Source organism: Capricornis sumatraensis, chromosome 12 (genome assembly GCF_032405125.1).
Source record: "Capricornis sumatraensis isolate serow.1 chromosome 12, serow.2, whole genome shotgun sequence".
Taxonomy (NCBI): Eukaryota; Metazoa; Chordata; class Mammalia; order Artiodactyla; family Bovidae; genus Capricornis; species Capricornis sumatraensis.
Genome location: NC_091080.1, coordinates 11,610,189 through 11,627,299, shown reverse-complemented (window position 1 = coordinate 11,627,299; position 17,111 = coordinate 11,610,189). Strand labels below are relative to the sequence as shown.

Genomic DNA, 17,111 nt, shown 5'->3' with positions numbered 1-17,111 from the left:
ACTGAGCAACTGAACTGAACTGATTTAGTTTTACAGATGAATTTTAAAGCTTCACTTTCGTGGTAGGGTAGAGTCCTCTGAAGATAATCTAAAAGCTGAGGAAGATTTGAAGAAGGGAAGAGGCAGTCGCTACAAGAGAATGTGTGAACCAAAACAGCGTTACTGGTGGTGGTAGAAGAGTATCACTTTAGACTCCTTAAGAGTTTGACCTTGATGTGTTCAGTGCTATCATGAACTTCTGAATAAGAATGATATGATCAAAATTAAGCTTAAGAAATACTGCTGTTGGATATAGGATGTATTAAGCACCAGAAGGGAAAGAATCTAGGAAGCTATTGCATTGGTCTAGCTGAAGAGTAATTAGAGCTTCAAGTTTTGCTGTGAAAAGAGAGAAATGGCAGACCTGTATAGACTTTGACATATCAGAGGAGGTTCGCTACTGCCTTGGAGGTTAAGGTTCAGTATGTAGAGTGATTTAGTGAATGGTGACTCAGTGTTAATTTCACTTCTGGTTTCTTTGATGAAAGAATAGTCTTCATAGTTTTACATATTAACCAAAACCTTGAAGCTGATCACTAAGCATAGTTGTTTAGTTGTCCAACTCTTTTGTGACCCCGTACACTGTAGCCCTTGAGGCACCTCTGTCCATGAGATTCTGGAGGGGATTGCCACTTCCCTCTCCAGGAGATCTTCCTGACCCAGGGATTGAACCCATGTCTGCTGCATTGCAAGCGGATTCTTTATTGCTGAGCCACCAGGGAAGCCCCTTTGAAACCAAGAGCTAAGCATATATTACTATATAAATATCATGACCTTCTTTATTTTCCAAGGTCCACGTTTTAACCCCATTTTTAGCTAGTAGAAGATGTATTTATAGATGGCTTTCTGTTTGTTTGTGGGTGTTTTTTTCAGACAATCTAGACCAGCATTTTTACAAAATTTTTGAAATCAAGGTCAGGGAAGTGATCACTATAAAGATAGATGTTATAGAACCCCATGAAGCCAGCAGGAGAGGCATCATGTGAGGATCAGTTCAGTTCAGTTCAGTTGCTCAGTCGTGTCCGACTCTTTGCGACTGCATGAATCGCAGCACGCCAGGCCTCCTTGTCCATCACCAACTCCCGGAGTTCACTCAGACTCATGACCATCGAGTCAGTGATGCCATCCAGCCATCTCATCCTCGGTCGTCCCCTTCTCCTCCTGCCCCCAATCCCTCCCAGCATCAGGGTCTTTTCCAATGAGTCAACTCTTCGCATGAAGTGGCCAGAGTACTGGAGTTTCAGCTTTAGCATCATTCCCTCCAAAGAAATCCCAGGGCTGATCTCCAGAATGGACTGGTTGGATCTCCTTGCAGTCCAAGAGACTCTCAAGAGTCTTCTCCAACACCACAGTTCAAAAGCAACAATTCTTCAGCGCTCAGCCTTCTTCACAGTCCAACTGTCACATCCATACATGACCACAGGAAAAACCATAGCCTTGACTTGACGGACCTTTGTTGGCAAAGTAATGTCTCTGCTTTTCAATATGCTGTCTAGATTGGTCATAACTTTTCTTCCAAGGAGTAAGCGTCTTTTAATTTCATGGCTGCAATCACCATCTGAAGTGATTTTGGAGCCCAAAAAAATAAAGTCTGACACTTTCCACTGTTTCCCCATGTATTTCCCATGAAGTGATGGGACCAGATGCCATGATCTTCGTTTTCTGAATGTTGAGCTTTAAGCCAACTTTTTCACTCTCCTCTTTCACTTTCATCAAGAGGCTTTTGAGTTCCTCTTCACTTTCTGCCATAAGGGTGGTGTCATCTGCATATCTGAGGTTATTGATATTTCTCCCGGCAATCTTGATTCCAGCTTGTGCTTCTTCCAGCCCAGGGTTTTTCATGATGTACTCTACATATAAGTTAAACAAGCAGGGTGACAATATACAGCCTTGACCTACTCCTTTTCCTATTTGGAACCAGTCTGTTGTTCCATGTCCAGTTCTAACTGTTGCTTCCTGACCTGCATACAGGTTTCTCAAGAGGCAGGTCAGGTGCTCTGGTATTCCCATCTCTTTCAGAATTTTCCACAGTTTATTGTGATGCACACACTCAAAGGCTTTGGCGTAGTCAATCAGGCAGAAATAGATGTTTTTCTGGAACTCTCTTGCTTTTTCCATGATCCAGCAGATGTTGTCAATTTGATCTCTGGTTCCTCTGCCTTTTCTAAAACCAGCTTGAACATCTGGAAGTTCATGGTTCATGTATTGCTGAAGCCTGGCTTGGAGAATTTTGAGCATTACTTTACTATCGTGTGAGATGAGTGCAATTGTGAGGTAGTTTGAGCATTCTTTGGCATTGCCTTTCTTTGGGATTGAAATGAAAACTGACCTTTTCCAGTCATGTGGCCACTGCTGAGTTTTCCAAATTTGCTAGCATATTGTGTGCCGCACTTTCACAGCATCATATGAACCCCTCTGAGCTGGTTCAGTCTCACGGGTAATTTAACTAAGCCTGTGGCTTCCCCTGCCTGCTCCCCACCTTTATCAGATGCCATTCTAGCAGAAACACTCTGGGTGGCAACAACAGAGAAGGCTGAGAGAGGTGGTGAGAGAGGCCCTATTTGCTCCAGTCCTGTTTCAGCTTCATGGAGGAAAGAAAGTGTGTAGGCAGGGACAGGAAGCATTCCCATGGCTGCATTCAAATGGCTTATAAGTCCTCTGAAGTAAATAGTCTGCTGATTAGAAAATAGAGATTTGGGTACTATTATCCTCGTGAGAATAATAGTGAGGAAAATAGTACCCGATAATAGTGAGGATAATAGTACCTCAGAGGACTTATGAGCCATTTGAATGCAGCCATGGGAATGCTTCCCATCCCTGCCCACCCAGTTTCTTTCCACCATGAAGCTGAAACAGGACTGGAGCAAATAGGGCCTCTCTCACCACGTCTCTCAGCCTTCTCTGTTGTTGCCACCCAGAGCGTATCTGCTAGAGTGGCATCTGATAAAGGTGGGGAGCAGGCAGGGGAAGCCACAGGCTTAGGTGAATTACCTGTGAGACTGAACCAGCTCAGAGAGGTTCATAGGGGAAATGGAGGTGGGTAGGGTGGGGGTAGATGTGATTCAGTGGCAGACTGCATCTTTTTTAAGTCACCTTCTGTTAAACTCTACTCAGTTAATCCAGATTCATGAAGCAACGTGCTAGCAATAGAGGGACTAACAGTGACAGAGATGTACTTTAAAAATTTCTAGAAGGAAAAATTATTTTTTAAAGACTTTGCTTTTTGTTTATGTACTGATTTATCGAAATTATGTTTATAAATTAGCAATGTCCAGTTTGCTCTGCTTGTGATCTATTGATATTTGTATAAACACTTCACAGTTACAGGTAGGTTTCAGCAGTGTATGTATGAAGAAGTCAAGTTGAGGTGCCAATTTCACTCTCTTCTTCTCTTCTTAAATAGAGTCTTTATGAAGAAAGGAGCTCTTGCCTGAATCATCCTGGTCAGAACCTGTTGATAGACCTCCTGCTTTCCCTTTGGAGTAAGATGCAGACATGGTGGATATTATTATTTGGAGAACTAAAAGGCAGATTTTAGGGGGAAAAAAAAAAAATTCAACCCACATAAAGAATGGGGGAAAATTACAAAGTTAAATAAAGTAACTTTTACAAGTGGAAGAATTTTTTCTTCTGCCATCAATAAAACCAATGCACTATTAAATACATTGTTTTGCTATATGTTTCATTTGCTGAATGTTATTTTTCTTGTTCATCTCATATTAACCCCATACTAATTGCCTCCTGTAGAATGGCAGTTACAGCATACTGAAGCTCCACTGTAATTACAGAATAAACTGACTGACACAGTTTGCCACATTTCTCAACAAAACAACCTGAACCCAAATAGCAGTTCTTAGTATGGTAACACTGCTAAATATGACAGCAAAAATATATTCAAAACTCGGATATGTTATTTTAGCAGCCTATTAATGTAATTCAATCAAAAAACGGGCATTCCCTTCCTTATAAAACATGCAGTGGATCTTCCAAGATGCATCTGGTTGCAGATAACAGAAAACCCAGCTCTAACTGGTTAAACACTAAAGTGCCGGCTTATTTCACTTACCAGAGCACATTAAGTTTCCGTTGGTTTAATTCAGTGACTCAGAGTTGTCGTGAAAGATCCTGACCCTTATTCTTTTCATCTCATTTCTGCTTTCCATGACATAATCTTCATTCTTCAGCTCTGTATGATCCCAGGATGGCTATAGCTTCCTGAGCTGTTCAGTGCAGGGATGGGGTTGGGGTCCCTTCCAGAAGTACACTCAGAAGAGAAAAGAAGCTTTCCCTCTTAGGCTGCATTTACCTGTGTTGTGTGACTTTTCAGCCTTTGAACCAGAAACTTCAGCAAGGGTCCGTGGGTGAGTTTAGGCCTGATTCAAGTGGGGGCAATCTGCTTTCCTGAAAACATATTCAATCTGAGGGAGAGGATATATATGTGTGAAAGTCAGGGTACTTGCCAAAATGAAAGTGAGAGGGATTGGCAGAAGCAACCAGAATCTTCATTACAGAGAACCAATATGTCTAAGCTATAGATTCTTAATAGGATAAAAATAATAGCCCTGTAGTCTCAGTCTTATGAAGTCTGAAGTGAGTGGTTAAAAAATAAGGAAGAAAGAGGGATGAAGGAAGGGAGGGAGGGAGGGGAAAATAGAATTCTCTGGTTAAAATAGTTGACAAAAATTAGTACTTTGCTTTGATAAAGAAGGCCTTGGGCATTTTCTCAGGGCCTATTAACTCTTAAGTTTTATTTGTTAGCCCACAATCAATTGTTTTTTTCTACAGTATCTTAATAAGTGAAAGAATACAGGTGAGAAAAACATGGCTGATAGTATGGGGTTTTGTTTCTTATTATTTTTACCATCCCTATGCTTCATAGCAAGAAATGGAGTGGCCTGGGCATTGGTTGCTTTCTTAAAAAAGATCTCCAAGTAATTCTAATGCATATCCTGGGTTGAAAACCAGAGGAAGGGCCATGTTGACTTTGACCGCTAATAAGTTAGCCAGTAAAGGAAAAGGCGAAAGAACGTAAACCAAGGTCTGAGAGTAGCTTAAAGGACTGATTCTCTCCACTTTCTTGTTGGTAGATGAGGACAGTAGTCCCTAGGACAGTGCTAAGCATAGAAGAATCTCTAAAGTGGATGGCACTAGTGTTGCCTAGTGATTGTCATGGTAACAATCCCTGAGGATAGTTCTGTGCGATAGTATGTGACATATATGATTTGACCTGAAGGCATCAAGGAAAAGTTTAGGTTGGAAGGCAAGTGAGGCCAACCTATCTGCCCTGGTGGCTGCTGGGGCACTGAAGGTGAAAGCAAGATGTACTTGACCAAGTAAAAACTAAGCTCCACTATGACTTTCTGTTACTAAGGATAGCTGCAGGCCTCAATGTGCAATAATAAAATAATTACTAGTTTGGTGAGGTTCTTCTAAGAGCATGGTGGTAAGTATTTTTCATTCGTTATCTTTGTCATCTTCACAACTCTAGGACTTCTTCCCCCTTTTCTGTTCTTACTCTTTGTTTTTGTTTTGGTTTAGTTTTTGTTACGGTTATATTCTATCAAGTTAATCATCCCCTTAGGTTTGTTTCACAGTTTGTCATCGCCATGACGTGTGACATTCATTTGCATTGTTTGCTCCCAGTTCGATGACAGAGCCATCCCTTCCCCTTTTGTGGCCTCTTCCTCTCCCCTACCTCACTCCTTCCGCTCCTTCCTTTTCTCTCTTCCTCTTGTTTCAAACCTTACTTTTCTTTGACTTTTCATGTTCATACTCTTAGCTCAAGTTCTTAGTTTTTTTCCTTTCAAAAAGTGGTTCTATTTATAGTTCAAAAATTATTCAGTAAATATGTACAGAGTACTAACTGTGTTCTAGGTGCTGTGCTGTAAATAAGACCAGCATGATCTCAAATCTCCCCAAGCTCTAGGTGTAGCTCCTTTATCAGTTTGTTTCAGTATCTAATATATTATCCTCTTTGTGTTCCTTTTCTTTATTATCAACTTCCTTTCTTAAATGTATTTCATTGACTTTTACTTTTGCTAGACTTCTAATAATTATCAATTTTTAGTCTTAATATTTTACCTTCAATTCTGCTTTTCAAAATGTTAATTTTAAAAATGTTTTTTACCCCTGAGCCGTGGACATTAGTTTCTGAAGAAAGTCCTCGAGATACAGGGAAGCACCTGAATTTGTCTCCAAACTTTGGCCACTTCTCCAGAGCAGACCTGACCTGAAGGTCCATTAGAACTGATAACCACTTTTCCCCACCCTATATGCACTCCACTTATTAAGATTCTACAGAAATAACTGTGGCCTAACTGAAGAAAACTGAGAGGTAACAGGCTCCAAGGGAATTCCTAAGACACACTCCTTCAAAGCAAAGTAGTAAATTTTGTCAGTTATTTTGGCCAAAGGATTCCCTTCTCCCTACCTCCAACATTTCCTCCCTCCTTTGCTCTTTCTTTTCTTCTCTCTCTTTCTTTTCACTTCTAGCTTCACAGGACTAAGAGTGAAGACACTGTTTCTGTAACATTAAATGGTTTGTCGTTCACTGGACCATCCAGGTTTAGGCCATGATGACAACCCCTGCTCCCTCCCTGGCATTATGTGATTCTCTACTATTTTTATATAGATTCATCTCTCAAAGGCCTTTCTTTGTGACTCTACTCATCATGGCTAACCCCACTGCCCACAAGGAGTAAACGTGGATGGAGCAAAGAAGGAAAATATGACTGACGGTGCTAAGAGGGGTGCTTCTACCGTGACCGGGCTGGAGCATCCAAACTTACCAGCACTGACCCATCACTGGAATGTATGGGAAAACAAGACCTTGTCCCATGTTTGAGCAAGCTGGGGTGTCAGTGCATGACGTAGGGGACTTTTAGTAGGCCCTGTCTGTAGCCTCATTTTAGGTAGATAGATAAATTATGCTATTTTTCAAAAGTAAAGTGTGTAAAAGTGTTCATCACTCTTTTCTATCTCGCATTTTATCTTTCCAAAGCAACTGAAAGTATGGTAATGTTATTTACTAAGATGAAAAATACTGCAGTAAACCAGGTTTTATGTTAGGGGGCAGAAATCTTACTGTTATCCTAGCTTTGTCACCTGGATAACCACACGGGTGATTTCATACGTGGAAGTCACATTTATATATGTGTTTTTTCAAAATATCAAAAAATTCTTGACATGAAATGCTATAGAAAGTTATCTTCAATAAAATAAACTTTGGGCATGTGATGCAAAGAAAAGACCCTTATGACTCCTTAGAAAAAGATCCTGATGCTGGGAAAGATTGAAGGCAGGAGGAGAAGGGGACCACACATGGTAGCTTATGGTGAATGACATTGGATTCATGATCTCCACAGAAGATTCAGCTTCAGGACCAGGGACCAGGCTTGATCACTCAAGAGCTCTTGTGTAGCAGAGTTTTATTAAAGTGAACAAGGGACAGAGAAAGCTTCTGACATAGACATCAGAAGGGGACTGAGAATGCCCACTCACTAGTGTTAGCAAAGGAGCTGTATATGTTTTCAATTAGTTATTACAGGAAATCAAAAGAATGTCTCAAGGTTGTCAAGATCTTACTAGACCCACTCCCACAATTTACCTTTGAAAATAACAGGATTACTCAGAAGATTCTTAAGAAGGAGAAACATGTCCTCAAGCAAGATACATTGTTATATAGTCCTTAGTACAGAGTTCAAGCTGAGTTGTTTTGTTGTATAATTATCAGCTCTGGGCTTAAAGAAAAAAAAGTTTGTCCTTTTCTTCTCCTTGAAAACCAAAGACCCCTATCTACTCCTTGAGAGCCCCAGGCCCCATTCTCCTCAGGGACCCCGGACTTCTTATCAACCTGTCTAGGAATTGACTCTTTCACAGAGGATGAAATGGTTGGGTGGCATCACCGACTCGATGGACATGAGTTTGAACAAGCTCCAGGAGTTGGGGATAGACAGGGAAGCCTGGTGTGCTTCAGTCCATGGGGTCGCAAAGAGTCAGACACAACTGATTGACTGAACTGAACTGAAATAGCATAATATGCTTGTATAAAGGATAAGATAGGGCCAGAGACAGCAGAAATGATTTTATAGGAATAGGAAAGAGAACACATCTATGGTTAAACTTATGGAAACCTTGAATTTGGTGAATCAGTTCAGTTCAGTCGCTCAGTCATGTCCGACTCTTTGCAACCCCATGAATCACAGCATGCCAGGCCTCCCTGTCCATCACCAACTCCCGGAGTTCACCCAAACTCATGGACTGATTGGATCTCCTTGCAGTCCAAGGGACTCTCAAGAGTCTTCAACACCACAGTTTAAAAGCATCAATTCTTCAGCGCTCAGCTTCCTTCACAGTCCAACTCTCACATCCATGCATGACCACTGGAAAAGCCATAACCTTGACTAGACAGACCTTTGTTGGCAAAGTAATATCTCTGCTTTTAAATATTCTATCTAGGTTGGTCATAACTAATAGTTTACATAAAATACCAGACCACCTGGCCTGCCTCCTGAGAAATCTGTATACAGATCAGGAATAGTTAGAACTGGACATGGAACAACAGACTGGTTTCAAATCAGGAACGGAGTATATCAAGGCTGTATATTGTCATCCTGCTTATTAAACATATGCAGAGTACATCATGAGAAACGCTGGGCTGGAAGAAGCACAAGCTGGAACCAAGATTGCTGGAAGAAATATCAATAACCTCAGATATGCAGATGACACCACCCTATGGCAGAGAGTGAAGAAGAACTAAAGAGCCTCTTGATGAAAGTAAAAGAGTGTGAAAAAGTTGGCTTAAAACTCAACATTCAGAAAACCAAGATCATGGCATCTGGTCCCATCACTTCATACAGAATAGATGGGGAAACAGTGAAAGACTGGTTTTTTAGGTTCCAAAATCATTGCAAATGGTGACACTGGCCATAAAATTAAAAGACACTTGCTCCTTGGAAGAAAAGTTATGACCAACCTAGATAGCATATTCAAAAGCAGAGACGTTATTTTGCCAACAAAGGTCTGTCTAGTCAAAGCTATGGTTTTTCCAGTAGTCATGTATGGATGTGTGACTTGGAGTATAAAGGAAGCTGAGCACCAAAGAATTGATGCTTTTGAACTGTGGTGTTAGCAAAGCCTCTTGAGAGTCCCTTGGACTGCAAGGAGATCCAACCAGTCCATTCTAAAGGAGATCAGTCCTGGGTGTTCTTTGGAAGGACTGATGCTAAAGCTGAAACTCCAATACTTTGGCCAACTCATGCGAAGTGTTGACTCATTTGAAAAGACTCTGATGCTGGGAGGGATTGGAGGCAGGAGGAGAAGGGGACAACAGAGGATGAGATTGTTGGATGGCATCACTAACTCGATGGTCATGAGTCTGAGTAAACTTTGGGAGTTGGTGATGGACAGGGAGACCCAGTCTGCTGCAGTCCATGGGATTGCAAAGAGTTGGGCACGACTCTGCAACTGAACTGACTGCCTTACATACAATTGGAAGAAGATTGTACAATCAAGAGGAGCAGGTGTTCAGCCTGAGGAATAGATTCCATGTACTGAGATAGGTCCTTCTCTCTGGGATTCAAACATACTCAGGACTGTTATTTAGTGCCAGTGAGTGCCTGGCAGACAACAGGTGGGTGGCAGCACAGGGCTAGTTCCAAGAAAGATGTGGACACGAAGAAGGTCACACAGCACCCACTGGGTCCAGCACTGGAAAAAGTGCCCAGCTCAAGATGCAGACTTGAGTCAGGCACAAGAACTCAATCTTCTAAGATCTCCCTGTTGCCATGTTTGACAATCAGTGCAGAGAGAGGGCCTGATATATTACTTAAAATAAGGTCACTAATAAAGATTTCAAGGTGATGGTTATAAAGATGTTCAAATAATGAGGAATAAGAAAAGATATACAAGTGAAAAATATAAAGAAGAATTTAAACAGAGTTGAAGATACAACACCTGAAATAAAAAATACACTACGGAAAAATCAACAGTAGATTAGATGGCATAATGGAATGGCTCAGTGAACTGGAAAAGTAGTAACAATTACCCAAGCTTAATAGAAAAAAAAAAAAAAAGATTTTTTTTTTTAAAATAAGGGAAGCAGAGTGTCAGAAGAATATGGCAGAAGAGTTAAGATGGAGATGGCCAGCCTCCCCACAAATACATCAAAAACTTACCAAGATATGGAACAACTCCAACAAAGCAACCTCTTAAATGACAGCAGAAGATCCCAGGCTTCCAAAGAAGCAAGCTAAACTCCCTGGGATGAAGTAGGGGAAAAGATAGACATTAAAAAGTACACATGCTAGAGAGAACTTCAGGACAGGAGCTTGTGCCCCAAGGGAGGGAGAGAGTTGTGAAGTTCATGCACTGGGAAATCCTTCACAGGCAGGAACAAAGGGAAGCTGCAGAACCTCAGAGAGCCATGCAAATCGGGGGCCCAAAAAGCAAAATACAGAGAGGGCTGCATTTCTCAGCCCATGAACAGCTCACAAGTCTTAGCCCTGCCAAGAGGGTTGGAGCAGGGAGATTAGAGATATGCACACAAGTCTCTGTTGAGCAGAAGGCGGACTCTGTGCCAAGAGAAGCACACAGGAGCCTCTACCAAACAGGGTGGTCTAGGGGAACCAAGAGACCCACATAGAAGCCTCCAGCTGGCAAGCTATGGCCTGCAGCACAGTGTGAGACCAGGGGGCGGAGGCTCTGGGAAAGACCCTGGAGAGGCATAGGGGGCTGGCAACAGTGAGGATGTGCTGAGGGGCTCTTTTGACATGGCTGTGCAAATAGATGTGTCTATCACTGCCAATGGCACCCCACTCCAGTACTCTTGCCTGGAAAATCCCATGGACGAAGGAGCCTGGTAGGCTGCAGTCCATGGGGTCGCTAAGAGTTGGACATGACTGAGCAACTTCACTTTGACTTTTCACTTTCATGCATTGAAGAAGGAAATGGCAACCCACTCCAGTATTCTTGCCTAGAGAATCCCAGGGACAGGGGAGCCTAGTGGGCTGCTGTCTATGGGGACGCACAGAGTCGGACACTACTGAAGCGACTTAGCAGCAGCAGCATCACTGCCAAAGCTGAGAGGGCTGCCCAAAGCCATACTGAACATATAGACACCCTAAACAAAATCTTCCACTGGACACTGCATTGCCCTTCAGAGAGACAGAATCCAGCTCCATTGACCAGAACACATGCACAAGTCTGCCTAATGAGGAAACCATCACAAAACTCTAGACCTACCCCACTCACAGAGGGCAGACACCAAAACTAAGAACTATGATCTAGGACCTGGAGAAACTTTTTTCTTCTTTTAAAAAATCACACTTTTTATCCCCCCTACATACCTTTGTCTTGGCTTTTTGCAATTCTGTGGAGTTTTCCTTTTTTTCTCTCTTTTGTAAAACTTTCTTTAAAGATTGCTTTTCTTCCTTTTCTTGTGACTTTTAAAATTTTGTTTTTGTTCTGTTTGACTGTTTTCTTACTGTTCTTTTCCTACTATTTGTGTTCTTAGTTGCTCAGTCCAGTATGACTCTTTGCAACCCCATGGACTATAGGCTGTCAGGCTCCTCTGTCCATGGAATTCTCAAGGCAAGAATACTGGAGTGGGTTGCCATGCAGCTTCTCCAGGGGGATCTTCCCAACCCAGGGGTTGAACCCAGGTCTCCCACATTATAGGCGGATTCAGAATTCCTTAATATATATAAATCTCTTTCACAAACGTCTGTTTACCTTTGCTTTTCTGTTTTTTTTTTTCCTTTTCTCCTACATTTTTTTACCATTTATGTTAGTTTATTATGTTTCCTTTGCTATATTCTGCAGTTGGAACTCTGCTCTGGCTCAGTTTTCTGGTCTGTAAAGCCTGGGAAAAGGACACCTCAAATGGAGTAAGTGGGGGTGGGGAATGAAAAGATAGAGAAATATACCACAAATGAAGGAACAAAGTAGAAAATCACTAGGCCAAATAAACAAAGAGGAAATTACGTGAAAAAGAATTCAGAATAATGATAGTAAAGATGTTCCAAAGCCTTGAAAATAGAATGGAAAAAATGCAAGAACCAATTAACACAGTTAATGAAATTAACAAGGACAGAGAAGAAATAAATAATAAACAGATGAATAACACAATACTTAAATTAAAAACACTCTAGAAGGAACCCATAGTAGAATAACTGAGGCAGAAGAATGGATAAATGAACTGTAAGATAGAATGAAGGAAATAACTGATGAAGAGGAGAATAAAGGAAAAATGAATAAAAAGAATTGAGGATAGCCTCAGAGAGACCTCTGGGACAATATTAAATGCAGAAACTTATGAGTTATAGGTGTCCCAGAGGAAGAAGAGAAACACAAAGGCACTGAGACAATTTTTGAAGAGATCATGGTTGAGAATATCCTCAACATGGGAAAGGAAATAATCAAGTCCAAGAAGCTCAAAGAGTTCCATACAGGACAAACCCAAGGAGAAACATGTTCAGACAGATACTAATCAAGCTAACAGAGATTAAACACAAGGAAAGAATATTAAAAGCAACAAGGGAAAAGCAACAGGTAACATACATGGGAAAACCCATACGATTAATAGCTGATCTTTCAGCAGAAATTCTGCAGGCCGGAAGAGAATAGCAGGATATATTTAAAGTACTGAAAGAAAGAAAGAAAGAAAAATCTACAACCAAGATTACTCTACTCAGCAAGGATCTCATTCAAAATTGATGGACAAATCAAAAGATTTAGAGACACGCAAAAGTTAAGAGAATTTAGCACGACCAAACCAGTTTTACAGCAAATACTAAAAGGTGTTATAAAGGCAGTAAACAGAAGAGAAAGGAAAGACCTACAAAAACCCAAAACAATTAAGAAAATGCCAATTGAAAATATATATCAAAAATTACTTTCAATGTAAATGGATTAAATGCTCCAACCAAAGACACAGACAGGCTGAATGGATAAAAAACAAGACCTATATATATGGTGTCTACAAAGAGACCCACTTCAGACCTAGAGACATATACAGACTGAAAGTAAAAGGGTGGAAAAAGATATTCCATGCAAGTGGAAATCAAAAGAAAGCCCGAGTGGCAATTCTCATTTCAGACAAAACAGAGTTTAAAATAAATAATATTACAAGAGATAAAGACACTACATAATAATCAAGGGATCAAGCCAAGAAGAAGATATAACAGTTGTAAATATGTATACACCCAACACAGGATCACCTCAATACATAAAGAAATAATAGACATAAAATGGGAGATTGCCAATATCACAATAATATTAGGGGACTTCAGCACCCCACTTACACCAATGGGAAGATCATCAAAACAGAAAATCAATAAGGAAACACAACCTTAAATGAAACATTAGACCACATGGACCTAATTGATATCTTCAGGACTTTCCATTCACATGCAAAAGAATACACTTTCTTCTCAAGTGCACATTCTACAGGATAGACCACATCTAGGGTCACAAATCAAGCCTTAGTAAATTTAAGAAAATTGAATTTGTATTAAACATCTTCTCTGACCACAGTGCTATGAGACTAGATATCAATTACAGGGAAAATAAAAAATTTCAAAAAACACAAACACATGGAGATTAAACAGTATATTTCTAAGTAATGAAGAGGTTACTGAAGAAATAAGGGAAATCAAAAGATCCCCCCAAAACAAATGACAGTGAAAACACTATGACCCAAAACCTATGGCATGCAGCAAAAGCAGTTCTAAGAGAGAAGTTTATAGCAATACAATCCTACCTCAAGAAACAAGAAAACCATCTAACAGACAACCTGACTCTACACCTAAAGAATCTGGAAAAAGAAAAAACAAACAACAACAACAAAAATAGATAGTAGAAGGAAAGAAAAATCAGAGCAGAAATAAATGAAAAAGAAATGAAGGAAACAATGAAGATGCATGAAACTAAAAGCTGGTTCTTTGAGAAGATAAAAGTGACAAACTATTAGCCAGACTCATCAAGGAAAAATGGGAGGAAAATGAAATCAACAAAATTAGGAATGAAATAGAGGTTACAACAGAAATACAAAGGATCATAAGAGACTATTACAAACAACTCTATGCTAATAAAATGGACAACCTAGAGGAAATGGACAGATTCTTAGAAAAGTTCAACCTTCCAAGACTGTGGTGATTTACTCACTAAGTCATGTCTGACTCTTGCAACTCCATGGACTATAGCCTGAAAGACTCCTCTGTCCATGGGATTCTCAAGGCAAGAATACGGAGTGGTTTGCCATTTCCTTCTCCAGGGGATCTTCCTGACCCAGGGATTGAACCCGGACTTCCTGAATTGCAGGCAGATTCTTTACCAACTGAGCTACGAGGGAAGCCCAATTATGAATAAGCCAGTTACAGACACTGAAATCAAAACTCTGATTTAAAAAATCTCCCTAAAAACAAAAGCCCAGGGCCAGATGGCTTCAAAGGTGTATTCTATCAAATTTAGAGAAGAGCTAATGCCTATCCTTCTGAAACTCTTCCAAACAATTTCAGAAAATGTACCCTTCCAAAGTCATTCTATGAGGTCACAATCACCATGATATCAAAACCAGACAAAGATATAATGAAAAACAATTACAGACCAATATTACTGATGAACATTCTCAACAAAATTCTATCAAAGACAATTCAGGAACACTTTAAAAAGATAATACCATGATCAACTTGGGTTTATCCCAGGGTTGCAAGGATCCTTCAATATATGCAGTTCAATCAATGTGATACACCATATTAACAAGTTAAAGGATAAAAAGCATATGATAACTTCAATAGACACATGAAAGCCTTTTGATAAAATTCAGCACCCATTTATGATAAAAAAAAAAAAAAACTCTTTAAAAATGGGCATAGAAGGACCCTACTTTAACATAACACAGGTCATATACAACAGACACATAGCAAACATTATTTTCAATGGTGAAAAACTGAAAACATTCCCTCTAATAGGAACGAGACAAGGGTGCCCCTTCTCACCACTATTATTCAACATAGTTTTGCAAGTCCTAGCTACAGCAATCAGAAGAGAAAGAAATAGAAGGAATCCAGATCGGAAAGGAAGAAGTAAAACTTTCACTCTTTGCAGATGACATGATACTGTACATGGAAAACCCTAACTAAACTATCAGAAAGTTACTAAACTAATCAGTGAATTTAGTAAAGTCAGGCAGGATACAAAATCAATACACAAAAAGCACTTTCATTCCTTTATACTAATAATGAAAAATCAGAGAAATTAAAGAATCAATCCCATTTACCATTGCAACAAAAATAATAAAAATACCTAGGAATAAATTTACCTAAGGAGACAAAAGAGCTGTATACAGAAAACAATAAGACACTGATGAAAGAAATCAAAGATGACATAAACAGATGGAGGGATAGTTTATGATCCTGGGTTGGAAGAATAAATATTGTGAAAATGACTGTTCTACCAAACACAATCTACAGATTCAATGCAATCCCTATCAAATTTCCAATGGCATTTTTCACAGAACCAGAACAAAAAATTTCAAAGTTAGTATGGAAACACAAAAGACCCCAAGTAGCCAAAGCAATCTTGAGAAAGAAGAATGGAGCTGCAGGAATCAATTTACCTAATTTCAGACTATAGTACAAAGCTACAGTCATTAAGAGAGTATGGCACTGGCACAAAAACACAACTATAGACCAATGGAACAAGGTAGAAAGCCCAGAGATAAACCCACGCACCTATGCACATCTTATCTTTGAGAAAGGAGGCAAGAAAAAGATAGTCTCTTAAATAAATAGTGCTAGGAGAACTGGACAGCTACATGTAAAAGAATGAAATTAGAACACTTCCTAACACCACACATAAAGATAAACTCAAAATGAATTAAAGACCTAAGCGTAAGACCAGAAACTATAAAACTCTTAGAGGAAAACATAGGCAGAACACTTGATGACATAAACCACAGTAAGATCCTCTATGACCCACCTCCTAGAATAATGGAAATAAAAACAAAAATAAATATGTGGGATCTAATTATACCTGAAAGTTTTTGCACAGCAAAGGAAACTAAAACAAGGTGAAAAGAAAACCCTTAGAATGGGAGAAAATAATAGCAAATAAAACAACTGACAAAGGATTAATTTCCAAAATATACAAGCAGTTCATACAACTCAATACTAGAAAAAGAAACAACAAAATCAAAAAGTGGGGCAATAGACCCAAACAGACATTCTTCAAAGAAGACATATGGATGGCTAATAAACACATAAAGATATGTTCAACATCAGTCATTATTAGAGCAACGCAAGAATCAAAACTACAGTGAGATATCACATCATACCAGTCAGAATGGCCATCATCAAAAATCCACAAACAAGTGCTGGAGAAGATGTGGAGAAAAGGGAACACTCCTGTATTGCTGGTGGGAATGTAAATTGATACAACCACTATGGAAGACAGTATGGAGATTCCTTTAAAAACTAGGAATAAAACCACCATACAACCCAGCAATATGCCACTTCTAGGCATATACCCTGAAGAAACCAAAACTGAAAAAAGCACATGTACCCCAAAGTTCTTTGCAGCACTATTCACAATAGCTTGGACATAAAAGCAACAAAGGTGTCCATCGACTGTTGAATGGATAAAGAAGCTATGGTACATATATACGATGGAATAATACTCAGACATTAAAAGGAATGCATTTGAGACAATTCTAATGAAGGAGATGAACCTAGAGCCTATTATAGAGAATGAACTCAGTCAAAAAGAGAAAAATAAATATAGTATATTAACACATACATGTGGAATCTAGAAAATGGTACTGATGAACCTATTCACAGCATAGAACATGTAAATAGATAACCAATGGAAATTTGCTGTATTATTTGGGGAAATCAGACTGGGGATCTGTAATAACCTAGTCGGGTGGAAAAGGGCAAGAGGTGGGAGGGAGATTCAAGAAGGAGGGGACACATGTACACCTATGGTTAATTCATGTTGATGCATGACAAATCAAACCAACATGGTAAAGATATCATCAATCACTTAAAAAATAATTTTTTTTAAGTGTAGAAGTA

The 17,111-nt window shown here is 39.7% G+C and overlaps 1 protein-coding gene across 1 annotated transcript in view; it reads left to right on the top strand.

Moving 5' to 3' along the window:
• Positions 1-3,640, top strand: part of TDRD3 (tudor domain containing 3) — a 134,798-nt gene extending 131,158 nt beyond the window's left edge. The window contains exon 11 of the mRNA XM_068984494.1: positions 3,443-3,640. The gene's annotated coding sequence lies outside the window, so the exon portion shown is untranslated. The remainder of the gene's footprint in view (positions 1-3,442) is intronic.
• The last annotated feature ends 13,471 nt before the right edge of the window (positions 3,641-17,111 follow it).